Below are 20546 nucleotides of genomic sequence, written 5' to 3'. Positions count from 1 at the left end.
TTGTTACACAGTAACAGATAACTAAAACACCACAGGACACATTCAGAGAAATTAGGTTTTTGTGGGGAAAAAAAAACCCTGACTATTACAATTTTAGCTAAATCTATTAAGTTACAGGTATTTCGCTTTTTTGAAATTTTTTCCAGCCCTTTAAAATGGTTTTTTCCAATTTTTCTATTTGAACAATGCTGTGACAAATTTTCTTGTATTTCTACAAGTACTTCTATAGGACAGACTCAAGAAAGAGCATTGCTGGGTCTAAGGTTACTTGTGCATCTTGTTATCTAATAGGGTTTAATTTATACTGCTATTATAAATGAGCACTTTGTATTACACCTTACATTTTTTCTTTTTAATTGTAACTGCTTATTTCAAGTATTTAGGAAAGCCTGTTTTCCTATGCATTCGATTTCATTTCTAATAATCCTACTGAAATATTTATCCAAAGTTCCAATAATTCTTCAGTCTATTATCTGAAATACTCTAGATAATCATATTAATTATATATAACTGTCCCACATGACAGTTAAATTTTTTATTCTACCTCAGTGTTAATCCCCAATTTAATTTTACCTATACGAATTTTGCCATTCAGTAGGCAAATCATATTTTACATTTCAAACATTTCAAACGTGCAAGTATTAAAGTTTGCTGCTATGGATACGATATGAAGAGATGTTGGCAATGCAGGTGAAATGAAAAAAGTTTCATAAAATGTTATTTTATGAAAAGATTTCTGAATGTTTCAAAAATAAATAATCCAATCAGAAAAATATTAACCTTTATAGCTAATAAAACCATTTGCTTGGGCTTCCCTGGTGGCGCAGTGGTTGAGAGTCCGCCTGCCGATGCAGGGGACACGGGTTCGTGCCCCGGTCTGGGAAGATCCCACATGTCGCGGAGCGGCTGGGCCCGTGAGTCATGGCCGCTGAGCCTGCGTGTCCGGAGCCTGCGCTCCGCAATGGGAGAGGCCACAACACTGAGAGGCCCGTGTACCACAAAAAAAAAAAAAAAAAAAAAAAAAACCATTTGCTTGTTTAGTTCATAATTAAATGAAAACTATCACTACCACAGACAACCTACACCAATTCCTTCTCAGCCCTCACACACTCACAAACAGGCACAAACATTTTAGTCATGCTAACACCTATACGAAGGACAGTCTTGTGACAGCTTGGTATCATGCATTTAATCTCAAGAGGTAAAGCTGAACGGAAATTAAATGAAGACCATATAGTTGAGTCTAAAAAATGAACTGGACAAACAAGGATGGGGGAAATATGACTATATACAGAAATTTAGTGCTTAAAAAAACAATAAGAGGATTTTCAAAACACCAGGCTACATTAATAGGAAATATTTAGGACAAGGGATTTGAATGAGTGGCACAACAGAAGACAATATTCTAAGGATGCTGAAGAACAGCACAGGGAAAAATTACAACAGCAGCTGGGGCAAGAGTTCTGTTTCCACCAACTACTCCAAGGTGACCAGGCAAACATGGAAACCAAGACTCAGAAAGTTTATTTGACTGTTAAGTGACATTGAAATGCAAAAAATAATAGCTGCCCTACCTACCACACATAACAGAAAAATAAAGAAAATAAAGCATGTGAAAACACTCAATTACAGAATGATAAATGAATAAATGAATATAAGGTATCATTACTAGTACTGGTTTGGGGAAATGTTATTTGACAAATTATCTCTATTTTTTTTTAGAGGGATGTGGTTTTTTTTTTAATTGAAGTACAGTTAATTTACAAGGTTATGTTAGTTTCTGGTGTACAGCAAAGTGATTCAGTTATATATATATATTCAGTTATATATATATATATATATATATATATATATATATATATATATATATACACATATGTATGCTTTTTCATATTCTTTTCCATTACGGTTTATCACAGGATATTGACTATAGTTCCATGTGCTATACAGAAGGATCTTGACCTTGTTGTTTATCTATTTTATATATAGTAGTTGGTACCTGCTAATCCCAAACTCCTAATTCATCCCTCCCCCACCCCCTTTCCCATTTGGTAACCATAAGTTTGTTTCTTATGTCTGGGAGTCTGTTTCTGTTTCGTAAATAAGTTCATTTGTATCATTTGGTTCCACATATAAGTGATATCATAATGGTATCTGTCTTTCTCTTTCTGACTTACTTCACTTAGTATGATAATCTCTAGGTCCATCCATGTTTCTGCAAATGGCATTATTCCATTCTTTTTTATGGCTGAGTAGTATTCCATTGTATGTATGTACCACATCTTCTTTATTCCTCTGTCGATGGACATTTAGGTTGCTTCCATGTCTTGGCTATTGTAAATAGTGCTGCTATGAACATTGGGGTGCATGTATCTTTTTGAATTAGAGTTTTCTCCGAATACATGCCCAGGAGTGGGATTGCTGGATCACATGGCAGTTCTTAGTTTTTTGAGGAACCTCCATACTATTTTCCATAGTGACTACACCCATTTACATTCCCACCAACAGTGTAGGAAGGTTTCCTTTTCCCCACACCCTCTCCAGCATTTATTATTTGCAGACTTTTTAATGATGGCCATTCTGACTGGTGTGATGTGATACCTCATTGTAGTTTTGATTTGCATTTCTCTAATAATTAGCGAAGCTGAACATCTTCTCATGTGCTTATTGGCCATATGTATGTCTTCTTTGGAGAAATGTCTACTTAGGTCTTCTGCCCATTTTTTGATTGCACTTGTTTTTTTGTTGTTGAGTTGTATGAACTGTCTGTATATTTTGGAAATTAAGCCCTTGTCAGTCGCATTGTTTGCAAATATTTTCTCCCAGTCCGTAGGTTGTCTTTTCATTTTGTTTATGGTCTCCTTTGCTGTGCAAAAGCTTATAAGTTTGATTAGGTCCCATTTGTTTGTTTTTGCTTTTATTTCTATTGCCTTGGGAGACTGAACTAAGAAAACACTGCTACAATTTATGTCGGAGAATATTTTGCCTATGTCCTCTTCTAGGAGTTTTATGCTGTTGTGTCTTATATTTAAGTCTTTAAGCCATTTTGAGTTTATTTTTGTTTACGGTGTGATGGTGTTTTCTAACTTTATTGATTGACATGCGGCTGTCCAGCTTTCCCAAAACCACTTGCTGAAAAGACTGTCTTTTCTCCATTGTTTATTCTTGCCTACTTTGTTGAAGATTAATTGACCACAGGTGTGTGGGTTTATTTCCAGGCTCTCTATTCTATTCCATTAATCCATATGTCTGTTTTTGTGCCAATACCACGCTGTTTTGATTACTATAGATTTGTAGTATTGTCTGAAATTTGGAAGGGTTATGCCTTCATCTTTGTTCTCTTTCCTCAGGACTGCTTTGGCATTTTATGGTTCTATATCAATTTTAGGATCATTTGTTCTAGTTTTGTGAAAAATTTCATGGTTAATTTGATAGGGATCATATTAAATCTGTAGATTTCTTTGTATAGTATGGCCATTTTAACAATATTAATTATTCCAATCCAAGAGCATGGGATATCTTTTCATTTCTTTGAATCATCTTCAATTTCCCTTATCAATGTTTTATAGTTCTCATCATATAACTCTTTCACCTCCTTGGTCAGGTTTATTCCTAAGTTTTTTGGGGTTTTTTTTGTGCAATTTTAAAATGAATTTTTTTAAACTTTCCCTTTCTGATATTTCATTGTTAGTGTAAAGAAATGCAACAGATTTCTGTATGTTAAAAATGATTTCTATTTGAGGATAGATTTTATTATTTTTTATTTAAGTTAGGCTACAAACATCAGAATGTGACAAAGTAATCTAAATTAAGTATATTAAAAAAAAAAAGAAACCCAAACCTCAACTTCTTAACCATATACAGAATTTGAACTTGCCAAGGAATTCTTTTTAACCAGATTTCTCAAAGCTTCTGCAGTTTTGTTAGTGACTATTTCTATAATGAATTTGATATCAGGGACTTGATCAGGAACATAGCTCCTATTCCTATAACTTATTTGCAAGGCTGGTTGTATGACAGTTGGTACTAAGGCTGAAAAAAAGTCAAATCTAACAGGCAAGTTATTTCAATGACAAATCTTTCATATAACCAGTTGTTTACAGTCATTTTCCTCATTTATTTTGTTACTTCTAAAAGGCACATATACAGGCTAACTCCTAGGTAGTTACAGAAATTCTACTAGAATCCCAAACTCCTGGCTCCTTCCAACTATACATCATATTGTTATTGTAGAGTACAAATAACTGGGGAAAATAAAAAGATCACTATCCATATTAATTCACTAAACCAGGTAAACACAGTATAAATAGTTTAGGCAGTGCTTCCTAAACTATCGTTAGAACTGTTCTAGGACTTCCCTGGTGGCGCAGTGGTTAAGAATCTGCCTGCCAATGCAGAGGACATGGGTTCAATCCCTGGTCCAGGAAGATACCACATGCAGTGGAGCCACTAAGCCCGTGCACCACAACTACTGAAGCCCGTGCACCTAGAGTGCATGCTCTGCAACAAAAGGCAACACAATGAGAAGCCCACGCACCTCAATGATGAGCAGCCCCCGCTCGCCGCAACTAGAGAAAGCCTGCACGCAGCAACAGACTCAACACAGCCAAAAAAAAAAAAACCAAACAAACAAAAACAAACCGTTCTAAAAGATATTAACAGTTGTATCAAAGAAGAAAAGGCTTTCCCTATTAAAATTTAACTATTCAACAAAGTTAGAGTTTTCTTTCTTTTTAATCAAAGGACTCGTCAGAGCCTTTTTTTTTTTTTTTTTTTTTTTGCGGTATGCGGGCCTCTCACTGTTGTGGCCTCTCCCGTTGCGGAACACAGGCTCCGGATGCACAGGCTCAACGGCCATGGCTCACGGGCCCAGCCGCTCCGCGGCACGTAGGATCTTCCCGGACCAGGGCACGAACCTGTGTCCCCTGCATCGACAGGTGGACTCTCAACCACTGCACCACCAGGGAAGCCCTTCGTCAGAGTCTTTTAATATGCTATATCTGTGTTAATGAGTCTCCAAGAAAGCTATTTAGAATGAAATATTTTCCCAAGTGTATTTGCCCATTAGATCCTTTATGGTCCAGACACAACTGGCATCACTGGGAATACAGTGTAAAAAACAGTGTGAGTCAAATGTGTCAACAATAGACGTCCAGGGATGATATTGTTATAACGATTAACATTTCTCAAGCACTTACATGTCTGGCACTTTGTTAAGTGTTTATGGGAATTTTCATTTAATCCTCACAGACTTCCTAAATGGTAAATTAATATAATCTCCATTTCACAAAAAAAAGGAAGCTGAAGCTTAAAGAAAGCTTAAAGAAAGAAAACTTGTCCAAGGTCACACACTAGTAAGTAGTTGAGTTAGATTTAGAACCCAAGCAGCCCAACTCTAGAGTCCCCATTCTCAATCACTCTTCATGCTATCAACAATCCTTACCCCCAACACACAACAGTTCACAGTTTATACTATACTGTTTCATGAATAATTTACTTTTATTCTTTCCTTCTTAATATTTTCATTCTAAACAGAAAACTAGAATATTTTCATCTCAAAATAAATTGGTAGGGGAAAATAAATTACATGGGTGATTCTGTTCGGCAGCCAGGTTGAGAACTACAGGGCCATAGAAAAACATGGTAGGGTAACAGAGCAAAAGTCTTCAATTTACAATGAGACCCAGCTCTGCCACTTGTTAGCAAGTGACTTTGAGAAAATTCTTGGTTTCAGTATTTTTCTCAACAACTGGAATGAAGGAAAAGAAAGGGACTGAAAAAATGTATTACTGCTATTTACCACAGTAACTACAGGCTGTTAACAAGGGTGCTCTAGACTGTGTGGATGTGACTGAAGCTTAAATGCCAAAATTAGGTTAAAATTCTTACTTGCCCATAAATTGGAGGGTTTTGTTGTTTGTTTTGTTTTGCTTTATGGCAAACAATTTTTTTTTAAACTCTAGGACTGAGAGCTTTATTCAGTTTGCTAGTTAATTTAGTTTACCTGATTCTCAGTACTCTGGTAAACAACTTCCAAATGATGATAGAGCAAGTGTTCTTGTTTTGTACACGTCCAAAATCTTCTCTTTCAACTAAGTGTCTCAAAACACTATAAAAGATACATTGCTCTGCCCTGTTGATTATAACACAGGCAAAGTAATGTTGCTGAGATTATGCGCAAGCAATTAGTTCAAATTAATGCCACAATAACTATTTTATTCAGTCTTCCTCTTCCATCTCCATACTTTGAAAAAGCAACCAGGTTTAGCAGCAGCTCTTGAACACTTAAACACAAATAACTCATAAACACTTCCTCCGTGCCAAACCAAACAAATTCAGTTGAACTAGAGAATGAGCTAGCTGCTTGCCATTGACTGTATTGGTAGGAAGGTGGAAGGAGACAAATAGTTATTGTTTATTTTATTTTTAAATTTTATTTATTTATTTATTTGAGATGTATAGTTATTACTTTCTCCCTTAAGCCATACAAATTTCTCTTTCCCATGTCTTGCCTGGGGGAAGAGTAAAAAGTTCTAAGGTTTTGACATTGAGTGTAGCAAACTGTTCCTTGGAGATAGGCAAATTAAGGGTATCAGATTTTGCTAGAGCCAAGCATACAAGCCAGCTGTATTAGTTCATTAGGGTTGCTGTAACAAAGTACCACAGAATGGGTGGCTTAAACAATAGACAGTATTTTCTCAGAGGTTAGAAGTCTAATAATCAAGGTGTCAGCAGGGTTGATTCCTGCTGAGAGCCGTTAAGGAAAGGTTATGTTCCAGGCCTTTATCCTTGGTTTGCAGCCATCTTCTCCCTGTGCCTTCACATTATCTTCCATCTGTAAAGTCATATCCAAATTTCCTCTTCTTATAAGGACACCAGTCACACTAGATTAGAAGCTACCCTAATTACTTCATTTTAACTTAATTTGTACCTCTATAAAGACCCTATCTCCAAATATGGTTACATTCTGAGGTACTGGGGATTAGGAATGGAGTGGGGGAACAGACACAACTCAGTCCATTAATGCCATCAAAGCTGCATGCAATTAACTAGGATTGCAGCAATTAACCTCTCTTGTACTAGAGGCGTTTAAATATCATCCATTTATTTATGAACTATTAAATGTCTTCTATGTCCTAGATGCTAGATTTACAAAAATGAGTATGACATAGTTGCTGACTTGAGGGATTCACAGTCTATTAGGGGAAACAAGTAAACCTAAAACACAGCAGAAGTGAGTGTCCTTTAATCCCTTTTGAAACAAATCAAGGCAAATCAGGGTATAAGCAAATAAAAACAAATGCTATGAGGAAAATGAGGAGGAATGTTGAAGAAAGTCCAATGTAAATATTATCTTGCAGTCATTTTGCTATCATTCACCTCTCTTTCCTCTCTCTTTCCCCAAAATGATAGCATATAGAAATACACTTTTTAAAGCACAGCTCTATTTTAATTCCTTTGAAGTTTTTTGCATTCTTAAGCAGCAGTTTTCCCTTCTCTAATGTTGGAGACAAAAGAAGAGAGAAATGTTAGGAGAACCAAATTCCAAGTGACTCATGGGTTGGGTTGAGGTCTTAGGGTGAGTCACTGCCCTTTCAAAACTTGGAATGAGATGTTCAACCATTAATGACATCTGCCAACAGAAGTTCAGATATTCAATTAGAAAATGTGCAGACAAAGGGAGGGTACAATGAAAAAATGCAAGTAAACAGTTAATGGTGGTAATGTAATAGAGCCAAAATAATACAGCCATAATAATAAAAGCAACATAATAATAAAATAGAGCCATAATAACAAAAGCAACAAATCTTAACTACACTACAAAATTCTATTTGATTTGTCTCAATCAGAAACTCAGTGCATCTTATTAACACAGTTGTTTTTCTTGGCTTAAAAAATTATAGTGACCAAAGATGAAATAAATAGTTCCGTATGATCATGTTTTTTTGTTTTAATTTATTTATTTAATTTATTTATTTCTTGCTACATTGGGTCTTTGTTGCTGTGCATGGGCTTGCGGAGAGCAGCGGCTACTCTCTGTTGCAGTGCGCAGGTTTCTCATTGTGGTGGCTTCTCTTGTTGTGGAGCAAGGACTCTAGGCGTGCAGCCTTCAGTAACTGCAGCACATGGGCTCAGTAGTTGTAGCTCACAGGCTGTAGAGAGCAGGTTCAGTAGCTGTGGTGCATGGGCTTAGTTACTCCGCAGCATGTGGGAATCTTCCCGGACCAGGAATCGAACCCATGACCCCTGCATTGGCAGGCAGATTCTTTTTCTTTTTTCTTTTTTTTTTTTTTTGCAGTATGTGGACCTCTCACTGTTGTGGCCTCTCCCGTTGCAGAGCACAGGCTCCGGACGCGCAGTCTCAGCGGCCATGGCTCACGGGCCCAGCCGCTCCGCGGCATGTGGGATCTTCCCAGACCGGGGCACAAACCCACGTCCCCTATATCGGCAGGCGGACTCTCAACCACGGCGCCACCAGGGAAGTCCCAGTATGATCATGTTGATTCATACTAACTGGGGTCACAGTCAATTTGTTTTAGCAGAGGCTGAATTATAAAATTATTTTTTAAATAAAGTTTTGGTTTGTTTTTTTGGCTGCATTGGGTCTTCTTTGCTGAGCGCGGGCTTTCTCTAGTTGTGGCAAGCCGGGGGCTACTCTTTGTTGCGGTGCTCGGGCTTCTCATTGTGGTGGCTTTTCTTGCTGTGGAGCACAGGCTGTAGGCGCGCGGGCTTCAGTAGTTGTGGCTTACAGGCTCTAGAGCTCAGGCTCAGTAGTTGTGGTGCATGTGCTTAGATGCTCCAGAGCATGTGGGATCTTCCCGGACCAGGGATCGAACCTGTGTCCCCTGCATTGGCAGGCGGATTCTTAACCACTGTGCCACCAGGGAAATCCTCTAAATAAAGTTTTTAATAATATTAAGTCTTACACTAGTATAGCAAAATGTAACTTAGATGTTGCTTTGCAGCTGAATGTGAAACTAAAATTAGTACAGCAAAAATTTCTATGTTGGTTCCTCTCAAAGTACTTGAAAGTCCTGTGAGGATGTTTAATCCCTAAAGTAGTTTAAGTATTTCTTTTTAGTTATGCATTCCTTCCAAAGAAAGGGTTTATAACAGAAAATTAAACATTTGTTTGGACTCTGTCACCAATAACCTATTCCTGACTGATGGAATCCAAATTCAATAAATCACATTATACTACAATAAACTCTGAAGCTTTATAATCTGATGTCATGAAAAATATGTGCCCTGATTACCATCTTGTGACAAGCTCAGTATGATTTCCATGAAGAAGCTAAACTTTCTGAGGTGCTACTGAAAATTGTATAACATACTTGTAGCTCTCACAGTGAAAAGAACAATTCATACGCTGCCTTTTTTTTTTCCTTTCTCCCTTTGGCTGCGCCACACAACTTGTGGGATATTCGTTCCCCGATCAGAGACTGAACTTGCACCCTCGGCAGTGACAGAGTGGAGTCCTAACCTCTGGAATGCCATGGAATTCCCATATCCTGACTTTTCTTGACATCATCTTTCTTGGACTGTACTTCCTTTCCCCTCAACCAATCATTATCATGGATAAAAAGAACATTTCATCTCTAGATAAAGTTTTTAAAATTTAAGTATTATACATATGGTAGAGGAGCTTATTGAAATGAATTCTTTTATAAAACATTTTAAATAGAAAATATAGTTAACACAAATTACAGCAAACATAACGAAAATTTCTCTTCCACTCCTTTCTATAAGGAGAGGAATCATACCTTATATTCCTTTTACAACCACCCCTTCCCCAAGTGTTTTTTTTAATTAATTTTATAGGAGTATAGTTGCTTTACAATGTTCCCAAGTGTTTTAACACAGCTCAATAAACAGAAGAAGAACATGGCATAATGAAGTGTCCAAACAAACCAGGCCCACTTTCCAGCAAGTTACTTAAACTTCCTCAGTTTCGTCCACTGTGAAAAGTAGGTGATAACATCTGTATTACAGGAATGTTCTAGGGATTAAAAATAATACAACTAAAGCACTGGCACACCACAGATGCTCAATGATAGTTCAAATTATCACTAACAAAATATTTTCAATTGGACAATTTGCACTTCATTCAGTTGGACAAAATGCTTTTCAGGATCTGTGGGGAGGGGGTTGGGGGAGAGATAGAACTGGGAGAGAAGCTTCATTAGCTTCTAATGCCCTCCAGTTACTTTCATCCTTATTTATTCTTCACTGATTAGCTTTCTGATTTAGTAGCCTTATCTACTGCCACTGCCTCCAATTATTTCACCAATTTATTCCTTAACCCCCTTTACAGTATATATTTGGTTCTCATCATATACTCTCCATGACCTCAAAAATGACAATTCTATTCATTCTCTCTCGATACTCATTCCTTCTCTTTAACCTTGCCACAAGCATCTTCCTTTCTGAAACTCTACTGAGAAGACTTCACTGACTTCAATATTCTGCTTCTATCACCCATGTAACCCATTCTTCTGATTTTCCATACTTCTCTAACAGTCTATTCGATTTGCACATTTCTACCTTTCATACTTAGTTGATGCATCTCCCCCCACCCATTTCTAAAATACTTCCACCTTCCTCTACATTCCTTTATCCAGACCCACTCAAAGTTTCATAATTTCCCAAAACAGTCTCTCCCTCTTCTCAACTACTAAAGTGTGCACTGCTTTGGGGACTATGTGGTCACTCTGTCCACCACAATAATATCTATGGATTAACAAATCAACAGGAACTTTGACATTTAGATCCAAAGAGGATGTTATGTGCCAGGTCAGACTGGCAGCTTCTTCTGCCCCCTATTAGTGGAGGTGGGGAGTACAGTCTGTGTATGTTGATTAGAACCAATACCCTAATTGAATTAATTAATTGTTACTTACATCTAAAGGGGGAAAAAAACCAGAGGAGCTCAAAAAGATAGAAACAGAGTTTACAATTGCTTGCCCAACTTAAGCACTTTTAAGGCTTACATTATTCTCTTTAATTTCCAAGCCTGTAAATTCCTCTACAGAAGAGGAATGTATATCTTCCAATATCTGAAACCTCAAATAATTTTCATTGCACAGTTTAAGAACTCACATATAATGTTTTCACTAGGTCTAGTGCAAATAACTGAATGAATGCTTATGCATTTATATGAGAAAGCAACTAATGTTCATCTGCTAATCAAAAGACTCTTTGTTCCAGAAAGCACACACAAAACAAATATCATTTAACATTTACTACTAAAAGGCTACCCTGATGCAAGCTTCAACAGTGACAAATATTTAAACTAGAATGCAAGAGTACTATTTCCAAAGCTCCTTGATGTGTTGCGCTTAACATTCCTTACAAGGTAAAAACAGGATTCAGGAATGCAAGTTGATCTTGAACACCTGACAAATTAAAACATGAATTATATAAAGTGCATTAAATAAATATCATCCCTTCCCATTCCAGTATCTTCTGTCATAACCATACTGGGCTGTATTTATTAAAACAGCAGAAGATACGATATCAAAACAGAACAAACCAGTAATAATTAAGATAGGGTTACCAAAAACTGAAATTAATTGGGCAAAGAGGAAAACACTTAATAAGACACTCAAATAAAATAATTAAGTTTACTTCTCAGTAAGAGAGAATAAGGAAAGAGTCCTGATTAGGAAAAAATTAGGGTACTGATTAAAAATCATGAATCATGGCATCAGATAGGAATTGAGTTTAAACTCTCTCTACCACTAACTCGCTGTTGCTCTTGAACACGTATCTTAATCTCTCTGAGTCTCAGTTTCTTTATCTGTAGAATAAGGATAATAATACTTATCTTGCAAAGCTGCGCACAGATAAATGAAGTTAACTATGCAAAGTACTTAGAAAGTAGCAGATATTAAAATCTCAACAAGTTGTATTTAATCCAAAAAGACCTAGACATTTTTATAGCTAAACTATTTCAGACCATCAAAGAAGAGATTGCCAGAGCTTATAAAAAGATGGAACACTTCCCTCTCTCTCTCTCTCTCTCTCTCTCTCTCTCTATTTTACAAAGCTAGCATATTCAGAAACCAAAACCTCAAAAAGGTAATACAAAAAGAACACTAGAGATCTTACAGAGCAGCCAAATGTACCTTTAAAGAGGTATGCTATTATCAAGTTGCCTTTATTCCAAAGAGACAAAATTGGTGAAATCCACTAGGAAATCTTCTAATATAATTCATCAACCAATAGGTTAAAGAAGAAAAACCATATAATTATCTCAATATACATTATGAGAGTATGTGATCAAATATATTTTTCCAATTTAACCTCAACTCCAAAAAAGGGGAATAGAAGACTATTTCCATAACATACTAAAAAAAATTGTCAAAAAGAATACACAACTGTGAAACCCTAAAGGCATTCATTCAAATGAGAAATGAGCCAAAGATGCTCACTATTCACTACTATAATTTAACAATCTTCTAGATATTTCGATCAGTGTAATTTTTTTAAAAAGAAAGGGTTAAATATTGGCAAGAAAACAAAATTATCATCATTTACAAAGGCTATAACTGCCTTATTACAAAATCCAATAAAAACTATTAGAATTAAGAATTTTGTAAAATAACCAGTTAGAAAACAGTATACACAAGTCACCAACTTTTCTATGTTCCACCAGGAAGATGCAATACTCTTTAAAATACATTGAAAAAATACTCCACTCACAATAGCAACAACAAGCTTTAAAATACCAAAAATCAACTTTAAAAATAGGCAGAACCACATAAAGAAAACTACAAAACACTGAGTCATAAAAGATGACTTGAAGAAGTGATGAAAATATTGTAAAGATATCACACACAGCTATCTCTAAAAAATTAGTTTAGAAATTCCAATTGGGTTCTTTCAGGGTCTTAATAAGTTGAAGTAGAGGCAATCTGAAAAAAATATATGAGAAACGCTGAAAATGTTTTGAAAAAGATAATAGGAATTCACACAACCTTATAGTAAGATACATTAAAAAGTTATTAATAATTAGAACTGTTTGGAGTTACTGGAGCAAAAAATATAGCCCAATGAAGCAGAATAGAAAACCTAGAAAAAAAATCATGAATTGGTATATAAAAAAGACAGCATTTAAAACCTCTGGGGAAAGATAATTATTCAATAAATGGTATTAAAATAATTGACTTGCCACTCTACCTCAAAATACATTCCAAATAGATTAAAGATGTAAATGTTTTTTAAAACTCTGAAAGTAATATAAGGAAATAGAGGTAATTACTTAAATAATTTGGGAATGCAAGAAGGCTTTCCTAAGCAGGCAGATACCATAAAAGAAAAATTTGATAGATTTAACTACACTAAATGTTAAAAATCTGTTTAAAAAGAAAGAATTCACACCAAAAACAAAATTAGGATGCAAATGACAAACTGGAGAAATTATTTGCATTGTAATTTGACCAACTTCTAATAATTTTATACACAAAGAGCTCTCATAACTCAGTTTTTAAAAGTTTCCATATCATATCTTTATATCATAATAAAGTACAGTAATAGATAATTCACAAAAAATACAAATATTTAAAGTAACTAATAACCAATGAAACAAAAAAATTTATAGAAGATACAACTCTTCATATCAAAATGGCAGATTTTTAATATGGAGAGGTTGCTGGCATTCTCAAGCACAATTAACAAAAATGAATACTAATTAAAACTTTCTGGAAGGCAGTCTATTAATATCTATCAAAAATAATTAAAATATGATACCTTTTGATTTCAGAATTTGTCTTAAGTAAATAAAGATATGGGCAATGATTAATCCATCAAGAAGCTAACTGCTACATGATTCATTCAAAATTATTGGAAAGAGTTTAAATTTTTAACAATTGAAATGCTGGTTAAATAAATAACAGTAAATCCATACGCTGGAATATTAGCCACACATTTAAAATGATGTTACGTTGTAAAAAAATAATGTTTTATTGACTCGGGTAAGTATTCATTCAATTATGTAAAAGTAAGCTAGAAACAGAACAGCATGAACAACGACAACAGAAAAAGAGCAGTTACAATATGGTGGGGAGGGGTTCTTGTTAAAAAAAAAAGAGTAAATCCCATTAAAAAGGACCTATAAGGATATTCACCAAAGTGTAAATAATGATTATCAATGGGTGAAGGTATTATAAATGTTATTTAGCATTTATGCTTTCCTAAATTTTCCAAATTTCCTACAATTATTACGTATTACATTAGTAATTAAGAAAATACAGAATGTTTACAATATTGCTTTGAATATAGTAACAATAGTATCCAAAATCATGTTAACATTGATAGTCCCACTCTTTTAGGCTGCACCAAAACTAGGGATGCCTACCCTCTCTAGGTCTGATCATACTTTTATACTATAATCACAATGAAAGAAATTTTCAGAACTCTAGGAAACAATCAGACAAAAATTTCCACCCCACCTTTATTTATGCTCAAGTGCAATGTCAAATAATATTTAGATATTAACCATTTGTTTTCAGCCCCCTGACAAAGGTAAGAAACAAGAGTGAAGAACAAACCCTGGACCTCAGAACCAGTGTGGCTCAGCTTTCACCTACATCCAAAACCTGAGCCAGAAATTTAAAAAGAAAAGAAAAAGAAAAAGTGGAATGGGGGAGTGGGGTAGGATGGGGGCGTAGAATTACCTTTCTCAGGATACAAAGTGTGGGCCTTTTTTAAAAAAAATATTTATTTATTTATTTGGTTGCACCAGGTCTTAGTTGTGGCAGGTGGGATCCTTAGCTGAGGCTCACCAGCTCCTTAGTTGCAGCACGTGCGCTCCTTAGTTGTGGCATGAGAACTCTGAGTTGCGGCATGCATGTGGGATCTAGCTCCCTGACCAGGGATCAAACCCAGGCCCCCTGCATTGCAAGTGTGGAGTCTTATCCACTGTGCCACCAGGGAAGTCCCAAAGTGTGGGCCTTTGACAACTTCTAATCACAACTCTTCTCTGTCTCATTTGGGACACAGAAGGATTTTCTTCTCCAATGTATTTAAAAGGCATATATCCAAAGGGCAAGCAAGCAAGATTTCTTCTGAACAAAAATACTTTAAACAGGAGATTTGTAAATGTTAAATGTTCTCTTTCCACAGTGCAGATATGCAGCCTAACTCTGAGAGGGCCAGAAAGATTCTAGCAGTACTTGGCTCTTAACAATAAGCAATAATCAAACTGTTAATTCCATCTGCTCCCTTCCAAAAAAATGACAAAGCATTACATGGTGGTGTCAGGGGTCTCAGGCTGCATTTAAGGGGTTTTGCTGAGGGGCATTCATTTTCATAATATTAAGATGCTAATTGTTTTTGAGTACTTCAGAGAACTAATCTTGATATTACATGTGACAACATTGATGCTGATAACAACAAAAAAATACTATCTTTAATATCATATTCTTTGTTAGAGATGTTGCTTCCAGAATTGTCTTCCTTTCCTACCGGTCAAAGCTCTAAATTCCATCTACTTCTATCTCCTCAGGGACTTAGTTCCAATAGATATCTTTCCTAATCTCTTACTTCTCACTTTCCTTATGCATATAAAAAAATCAAGCATAATATCTCTTCAACCCATATCCCTCTGCAGCAGTTTCAACTATGGCTATAGAATTACCTAGGGAGCTTTAAAATATCTATGCAACTAATCTATAGTAACAAAAAGTACATCAGTGGTTTCGGGGGATGAGAGAGAGAGATTACAAAGGGGCACTAGGAAACTTTTGGAGGTGATTTTGATTGTGGTGATGGTTTAATGAGTATAAACACATGTTAAACACTGAACTGCACACTTTAACTATGTGTAGTTTATTATTTGCCAATTATACTTCAATAAAGCTATTGAAATAAATACGGATGTCTGGGTCCTGTCCCACTCCCCAAATTGGTATAAGAGTTCCCCCTTGAAATCGGGATTCTTAAAAGCTCCCCCAGAAGATTGTAAATGTGTAGGTAAGATTGAGAACCACTGCTCTATAGCTGTCATTCTCTCCCTTCCTCAGTTTTCTTAAAATGCCTCAGGCAAGCATGTCTACTTTATCATCATCCATTCTTTCTCAATCTTCTGAAGACTAGTTTCTGAACCACCACTCAGCTAAATCTGTACTTGTCAGTCACCTATGGACTCCTGACAAATTCACTGGTCCCTGAAGTCTCTCATTTGACACCTCTTTAAAGAATTCGAAATTGTTGACCCATTCCCTCTCTATTTGAAAATTTCTCCTCCCTTGGCATCCCTCTTGAAGTTCTTCCTACCTTTCTAACCACTGCTTCTCTCTTTCACACTGTTCTTCCACCTATCTGCTTTTTATTTGTCTGTTCTCTGACTGCTGCTTTCATTATGCTAAAGACTCCCAATCTGAGTCATTCCAACATACCCAAGTCAACGCAGCTTCTTCAATTCAACCTCCACTCTTCCCTCTATTCCTGATTTCCTTTACAAGTTTCACATCCTAGATCCAAACATCTATCTACAGCTTCACCTGAACATTCCACAGCTTTCTCAAATTCAAAAATATCCAAAACAGAATTTGTCATCTTCCCTCCATCTATGTGTTCCTCATTTCCAACCAATGGAACCAAATCAAATCCTCAGTCTTGATTCCTCCTCCTTTCTTTCCCAAGGTGACAGCATCTATCAGATTCTACCTCACTCTGGCAGAGTGAGGATCCAAAACACAGATCCATTAAGCAGTTTCTTACCCATCACTTTCAACGCAACCCCCTTGGCCAAGGATACAAGGCCCTGGTCTGGCCCTCTACCACCCTCGCTGTTCTCATCTTCCACCATTTCCCCATCTCACCCCTGCATTCAAGTCACATCAACGTTGCTGGCTTCGGACTTGTCACTGACAATGACTTCTCTAAACTACCAGGGTTTCTCATGCCTCCTTGCTTTCTCACTGACTATATTTATATTCTCTTCTTGGAAAGTTATTCACTTACATCCTGCACTTGGCAAAATTATGTCATACTTTAAAACTCTACTGTGTGCCCCCGACTTTATATACATCCAAGCTGAGTTAGCCATCTCCTACCCTGCTCCCTTACTATACTAGGCATACCTCTATTCACACTTATCAGAGGGTATTATAATTGTTACTTTACTTATCTGTCTTGTATATTACACAGTAAATTCCTTGATGACAAGAGTTATGACATTCATTTCTGTATCCCTAGCACCTATTCAGGCTGGGATAGTGCAAATTTTATGTTTGACATAATTTCCATTATTTACAAAATGTAAACTTGATAACCCCCCAAAATGGTCTTGATACTAACATTTTTTAAAGATTTCTTAATATTCATTATAAAATAAATATCAGGCAACAGGATCCTGAGTAAAATAGTTGACTACGAGATATATTTAAACTCTGACTGTCAAAACAACACCACTCTAAACATGCAACCAAGAGCAGATTTCATTAAACAGGAACACAACAAAGAAAGGAAGCATAGCAGGGATAACACACTGGCCTAGCCAATGCCTCATCTGGCTATCCATACCCTGTTAATGCTGATAACTAAGAGGGTTTATAATCCCTCTATGGTTATAACTATAGTAAATCAAAAAAGGATAAATACACCAAATCCAGAGTTTATTTTCTAAAACAGGTGATGATTTTCCCCCTTGCAACTTTGTTGAAATGAATTATTAGAATAACTGACTTTGAAGCTACTATTGGCCAACCAAGCATATCCTACATGTTTTTTTTTCTTTCTTTCTTGCCTGCACTTCAAAAATATGGTGCTTTGGACTTAAAATGTATTGACCTAAAGAAAAAAATGCTTAGAAATTGGGGGCCGGGGGCGGGGCGGTGATCTATGGATGTTAGGAGAATATTCTTATGGAAAACAAGCCTCCCAGGACTATCACATTGACTCAAGGTTAGACCAATATTTATGACTTTATGCAGATAAGATTTTAAAAGCTGAAAATTTCAAACTGTAAAATGATACACGAACCAAAGAGGTGTCATACCTGCCCCCAAAACTACTGCGTGACCCAAAGGACAAATAATTTGCCAAAGGACAGCCTGGCCCGACTGCCAGTAGTACGGTCTCTGAGATAAGTAGAAGCTGCCAGCGGAATAAACTCCCCCTACCTGAAGAGCCGAGCGGCTGCCAGGCGTGTGATAGTGTATTTAACAGAGAACCGATTCTGCAGGGTACGAAAGCACCAGGGTAAAATTAAAAATTATCAGGACTGTCTAAACTCTGAGGGTACAACGCACACATGTGCACACCGAAGGGCGGATACCCAGTTTTGTCAAAGTGTGCAAACCTCGGCGGGTCTTTCAATGCAACAATTTTCAGACAAAACCCTGACGATTCTCGAGTATGTTAGAATCATCCTAAGGAGAGGACTAACTCTTAGTAAGAAGAGGGCAAGGGCTGAAGAAGAGATCTCCGGTGTAAATAACCAAGGAAGGAATCGTGGCTGCTTTGTGAATCTGTCCGACCGGGGGGGGGGGGCGGGGAGGGGGGAACCGAGGCGAATGCAGCTTTCAAAGACGAGGGGGGCGACAGTGACCGTTTTGGCCATTAGACTGAACGGATAGCGGCAGTCTCGCTGAACTGGCAAGCCGGAGTAGGAGGGGTGGGAGGGGTAGGAGAGGTCAGGCCGGAGCATCAGCCGCGGCGGGGGTGGCGGGGTCCCACCCCAGGCCAGCCCCGCCGAGGGGCGGCGAGTCGGGCCGAGGCGGCTACACCCCGGTCACGCCCGGAGGTCGGAGGGCTCCTGGCCGGGGAAGGAGAAAGACCCGAGTCCGCGCGCACAAAGCTGCCGCCGCCGCCCAGGCAGCAGGCGGGCTGCGCCCAACTTCTGGGCGAGAAGCCGCCGGCCGCAGCCCACCATCCGGTCCCGCTCCCCAGACCTCCGGACGCCCCAGGCGCCCAGCACCGTCTCGCGCCCAACCGCGGCGCCTCGCGCGGGAGCCGTTACCTCCAACGAAGCCGCCGCCCCGGGGACAAACTCCCGGTGCCCTCCCCGCCGCCGCCTCGCCCCAGCTCCTTCCTGACAAAAAAGTTATCGGTCGCCGGCCACCCTGGGGGCCCGGCGCGGTTCGCTCGGCCGGACTCACCAGAGCGGCTCTCCAAGCTCCACCTCCAGAACCTCGACTTGTCTGGTTTGCAGCGACAGCGACGGCTGCTGCTCTGGTTTCTCCCGAGTAAGCAGCACCACCTGCCCCCCTTCTTCCTAGCAGAACGGGTCCCCGCGAGCCATCTTACCCCTCAGCTCACTGACTGACAACCCAGCCCCGAGAGCCGCCACTGCCGCCAGCTACCCTGACGGGCAACGCCAGGGACCCGTCCCCAGGCAGCCAACCGCCACCGCCCCACGCCAGCTCGGCCTATCGCCGCTCGCCGGGGCGGGACCAGAGCAACTTCTCCACCAATGAGAATCTTACTTTGCTAGGCCTGGGGCGGAGCCATGAGGTGGGAGGGAGGGCGACTTGGTGGGCGCGGTCTGAGCAGTAGGCGTGGTCGGGGCACCCAAGGGGGAGATGATTGACTAAGATTGCGGCAACAGCTAGGCGATAGTGATCAGAGAAGGTCTCTTGGACTCAGCCATTAGGATTTACAGCCCTCCCAGAAGAAAATAAGCCTTTCGGAATGCTGTTAACCGTAATCACAGAAGAGAAATTAATTGATATCTTAATTTCTTGGTCAGGAGGATTTACTTCCCAGTAATTCGAGTCACCAGAATTTCTCAAAATTTTATCAAATTCTCGGAGGGGAGAAAAAAATGTACGCTTTGCAAAATGGTAATAAAAACTCTTCTCACCTTATATCATTGCTTTTGGCCTTAGTCTGGAAAAAGTCAAACAATTCCACAATATCCGTTCCATGAGCTGTTTTGTTTTGTTTTGTTTTGTTTTTCTTCATCTTCCCTCCCTACTCTTCTCCCAAATACACACTAAATATTTTATGTAACGACTTGAACCTGAGCACATCTGAACTATTTCCTACATATAGTTCCTCTGTTTCGACCTTGTCGATTCCTCCTACCATATCCCTCGCAAGTTCAATCAGAATTGATTAGAAGAAAAATGAACCTTCAACCTGGAAGACAGGAAGCCACTTTAGTTTTATAAGAAAGGGGAAGGACTTCTCCTAAAGCACCAAGATCTTTTCAAACATAGCACACACATAAATAACAAGCAAAAAGTAACAAAATTTATTACTTGATATTGAAAGGGCATCAAGCAAACAACTTCAGGTAATCATTAGGGTAGATCTATAGAACAATCAGGATCCCCCATCCAAGAGTATAGACAGATTTATAAGTAAATAATAACAAAATATGGTGATAAGGGCAACAGAGCTAGGTTCAATGAGCCAGAGGAACACAGAAGAAGAAATTATTGTGTTTAGGAGAGTCAGGGAACTTCACAAGGAAGGTGATATTTGAGTTGGCTCTTTTTTTTTTTTTTTTGGCCGTACGCGGGCCTCTCACTGCTGTGGCCTCTCCCGTTGCGGAGCACAGGCTCTGGACGCGCAGACTCAGCGGCCATGGCTCA

The 20546-nt window shown here is 38.3% G+C and overlaps 1 protein-coding gene across 4 annotated transcripts in view; it reads right to left on the bottom strand.

Moving 5' to 3' along the window:
• HYCC1 (hyccin PI4KA lipid kinase complex subunit 1) overlaps positions 1-19318 on the bottom strand; it is an 87608-nt gene extending 68290 nt beyond the window's left edge. For 2 of the 4 annotated variants that reach the window (XM_081244543.1, XM_081244544.1), the window contains exon 1: positions 19107-19318. The gene's annotated coding sequence lies outside the window, so the exon portion shown is untranslated. The remainder of the gene's footprint in view (positions 1-19106) is intronic. The other 2 variants (XM_081244546.1, XM_081244545.1) reach the window with 2 other exon arrangements.
• Positions 19319-20546: the final 1228 nt, after the last annotated feature.

The sequence above is a fragment of the Mesoplodon bidens genome (genome assembly GCF_964165515.1).
Source record: "Mesoplodon bidens genome assembly, chromosome: 9".
NCBI classification, from domain to species: Eukaryota; Metazoa; Chordata; class Mammalia; order Artiodactyla; family Ziphiidae; genus Mesoplodon; species Mesoplodon bidens.
Note: the sequence above shows the minus strand (reverse complement) of the source record. Positions and strands in the feature narration are given on the sequence as shown.